At 40.4% G+C, this 4,426-nt stretch overlaps 1 pseudogene; it reads right to left on the bottom strand.

Moving 5' to 3' along the window:
* Positions 1–2,469: 2,469 nt before the first annotated feature.
* The window catches only part of LOC119350201, a 2,863-nt pseudogene continuing 906 nt past the window's right edge, over positions 2,470–4,426 (bottom strand).

The following is a 4,426-nucleotide window of genomic DNA, read 5'->3' as shown; positions in this document are numbered from 1 at the left end:
TGAAAAACGAAGTAAAACCAATTGAGATATAAAAAAGAATAAAAAGGGAACAGAACTCTCCCAAAACCAGAAGGGATGGCTGGCCCAATATCGCCTGCAGGGGTCTGCATTTGCTGGACGCCTCCTGGTATGATAACCGTTGAGAGAAAAATAGTATTAATTCTACAACTGAAGAACGGCGAAGTAAAGCGTATGTAACCCTCTTCCTCTACTGCCATTGATGATGAAAGCCTTGCCGTTGCACAGGAAGGAGTGCAGCCACCCAAGCACTCCAGGCCTCACAGAACCCTCAGAGCCCGAAGCACACAATCCAAGGCGTGCCCAAGTAGAAAGTTTTGGAATGGCCCCGCTAGAATCTCTTGGTAATTTGTTGTTCTTCCTATTCCCGGGATCGAAGTAGCATTGAGCAAATACTTACTTGTGGAGCAAGCATACAAACCATGATGCAGCGATATTTGCAATCCTGTAAGTGGTCGGCAACAAGGCATGTGTTGCCCTGAAAATGTGTATGGAGATGATCCTTGTGTTTATCCCTCCGTTCCTAAATGTAAGTCTTTTTAGATGTTTCAATATGGACTACATTCAAAGCAAAATGAGTGAATCTACACTCTAAACCATGTCTATATACATCCGTATGTAGTTCATATTGAAATCTCTAAAAAGACTTATATTTAGGAACGGAGGGAGTAATACATAAGGACGGCAACGACCACTGTCAGATGCTGGCAATTTGACATACTGAATTAAACAACTACTCCCTCCGTTCCTAAATGTAAGTCTTTGTAGAGATTCCACTACGTGGACTACATACGGAGCAAACTGAATGAATCCACATTTAAAATGCATCTATATACATCCGTATGTAGTTTATAGTGAAATCTCTACAAAGACTTATATTTAGGAACGGAGGGAGTATAATTTAACAGTATGAGAAGGATGGGGCAAGGTAAGAACTGGGCCACCGTAATTTATGAGTCTTACAAGGTTAATAACTCAAATGAAAAAAAGGGAGTAGAAATGAGAAGAACACGGAGCTTTACTCTTAGATCTCTCAGAGATGATACTGCCAGATTTCGGATGAAAGATAAACTAAGCGGAACAGTGTACGAATGATATATGGAAGAGTAAGTCAACTAAGTACAACTCACAGCACAACAGTTAAATTCAGTACTCCAGTCCAATCCAATGACATGCAAATACTTGAGCTTACGAAATTCTATCCTCGTCACAGGACAGAACAATTTGATAACCTTTTGAGATAAAAGGATATTGCACACATAAACACAGTCTTCCTTTTGAGATACCTAGAAAGGAAATATGTAAATAATGCTGCTCTCTGTGTCCAGCTCAATCGTTGCATAAGTGTGCACCCATAGGAATACCAGGAACTGTAAACTTAGAGGAAAATAGGTCTCGCTACAAAAATAATAAAGAGAACTTTGAATCGCTTTCCCCAAGTGTCAAGTTACACATGTACATATGCACACAAAAAGATGATCAGCAAGGGCCCTTCAGACATGGCATTAAACTGTACTGTTATTTACGGATCTGTGTTATCAACTACTCCCTCCGTCCCACAATACAAGTTCGTTTTTCAAGCTAACATAGCTTGAAAAACGATCTTATATTGTGGGATGGAGGGAATAGGAATTTATCTGGCCATCAACTCATGGCAGCAACAGAGTGGCCAACTGAATCTGATAGCATGGCTTCTTTCTATTCAGATCATGCAGAATGGGTTCCTGGCGGTGGCTCTTTTTGAAGAACTCAAGCTCACTATTTTCTCTTCAGATCACTATTATTAATTACTAAGCTTGCTAAACTTGCTTGAGGTATAAAAAAAAAACTTAGGAATTGTAAGAGGGCTGTACACACGAAAAAAGGAAGAAGGAAGAGGCCCCTTTTGAAGAGGAAGGGCGAGGAGCCTAAACTAGGAGTCATATTATCAAAGATCTTAGCATTTCTTTACTTTCAAATGCAACATACTTACATTATTACTTATCATGAAAAGCTTACATTATAATTTTTCATGATGGTGCTACAACTAGAGCTGCATACAAAAATGCAAACCATAAAAAATTAGGCCATTATACTATGCATCATTCTTATCTTTTTCTGGCAGCAAATATTCTTCATTCATAATAAAACCGGAGGACGTACAGGAGATTGAATGAAGGTTTCAATAGCTCAAGTTTTAGTTCAGGTAGTATAATCATTAAACTTTCTCCATCATTGTAAGTTGTTGGTGCTGGAGGTTCAGAGAAAACCAACTAGCTTGATAACGTAGAATAGTCCATCGATTTCATTATAATTGCCCTCAGCCCAAAATGCACTAGATATGCTCAGGTTCAGAGAACTCCAAATAGCATGATACAGTAGCAAGATCTCAATAAACTAAGTGTTAACATCCGCCATGGTATGCTCCTATATATTAGTAATCTTTTCACCATTAGCAAACGCATCACGCACCAGACTGCCCTTCCGTAGAGATGGCTTGCTAATTAGGAACAATGCCCATAGGATGCACGTCTAGCAGCTAAGGACCGGCCCAGAACACCATTGGTGGCACCATCACCCAGTTCAATCTTGGTGAGCGCATGGAAGAGACACTTGTACACATTGTTGAGAGGGAACTCCGGGCCATGACAATTGACAAGGCTTATCTGCCATGCCCAGTGCATCAACTGACTTCATCAAAAAATTGGTACTTTGCAGGGAGCAAATGTATTTGTTCCCGATATTTCCCCTTTCCTGAAAAGAGGGACAACAACAACGAACTAGTTGAAGCTTCAAGTGAGATGCTCTTCCCATCAACTTTAGACATATATTTTCCAGCCTTGACTATCTCCCCCTTTTCCAATAAAGTTCTGATGATATCATTTATAAGACGAGAGCTAGGAGCACAACCACTCTTCTCCATTGATGAAAACATATCTTCAGCTTCTTCCACTGATCCTTCTTTTAGAAGATTTTTTTATCATTATTCCATACGTGGAAGCATTGGGTACCAAACCACTGGTTGATATAGCAGCAAACAACTTGTTAGCTTCTTCTCTTCTCTGAACCTTGTACATTGCATTAATCATGGTATTGAGTATTATAATATTGAACTTCACATTTAGTGCACCTAAGTTTTGGAACAGGGCGATTGCTTCATCGGTGCAATCATTTCTACAAAGTCCTCTAAGAAATATGTCGTATGTATGCATGCTCACAGGTGTTCCACTTCCGATCATCTCATGGAGCATTTTCTTTGCAGCAACTGTTCTCCCAGTATGAAATAATCCCTCCAGTATGATGTTATATGTAACATTTCTTATGCAACATTTCTCTGAACAGAATCAACCCATCATCGATCCTTCCACTTTTACAATATCCACTGACAAGTGTACTATACGTAATGGCATCAGGCTCAATGCCAGCTGATGTCATGACATCAAGTACCATGAATGCTTTGCCCATCTCACCGACTAGGCAATATCCGTCAATCAGCGTATTAAACATAATGATGTTAGGTCTCTCACCTATGTCTTTAACCAAGTCAAAGATATGGTGTGCATCCATAACCCTTCCTTCTTTGCATAGACTGTCTACTATTGAACTGAAGAATGCAATGTTTGGACAAGGAATACCTTTGTTCATCATTTCATATACTAACTCGCCATGTGTACAGAAACCCTGAATTAGGGATTGATAAACAACTGTGTCTGGTTGTACTCCTGTACCAATCATCTGACTGAACTTATCCATAGCATCAGCCAGCCTACCCATTTTGCAAAGTGCAGATATTAGAGTTGAATAGGTGAATACATCTGGACTCAGTCCTTGTCCCCGCATTTCAGTAAGTATGAGCACAGCTTCATCCATCATTCTTCGTTTAGCATATGCATTAATTAATATGTTGAAAACATAGCAGTTGGCCACAATACCGTCGCCTTCCATTGAATTGAAGAGACTCATCATATCAGCAAAGCTTCCTTCATTGGCATACCCATGAAGAAGAATAGTGTAGGAGACAATATTAGGTCTGTGGCCCTTGGCAGCCATGGAATCGAAAATTTCAGCAGCTTCTTTGCTTCTTCCATGCTTGCAAAGGGAGTCCATGAACGAGTTCCAACTGACAATATCTGGTATAAGACCCCTGCTTGTCATTTCTCTGAACATTTTAGTCGCCTCTTTCCACCGGTCCAAAGTGGAATATCCATGGATCATGCTAGTATACATCACCTTATTCGGTGGAACACCGCTATCAACCATCTGCCGAAGGAACAACTCTGCTTTGTCCATTGCTCCAGCCTTGCACAATGCATCGATAATCGAGCTATACGTCACCACATCAGGCACAACCCCTTGCCGCATCATTTCATGGAATAGATTGCATGCCTTGCCTACTTCGCCTTCCTTAAAGAAGCCGTGGATGAGCGTG

Source organism: Triticum dicoccoides, chromosome 1B, assembly GCF_002162155.2.
Source record: "Triticum dicoccoides isolate Atlit2015 ecotype Zavitan chromosome 1B, WEW_v2.0, whole genome shotgun sequence".
Lineage (NCBI taxonomy): Eukaryota > Viridiplantae > Streptophyta > Magnoliopsida > Poales > Poaceae > Triticum > Triticum dicoccoides.
Note: the sequence above shows the minus strand (reverse complement) of the source record. Positions and strands in the feature narration are given on the sequence as shown.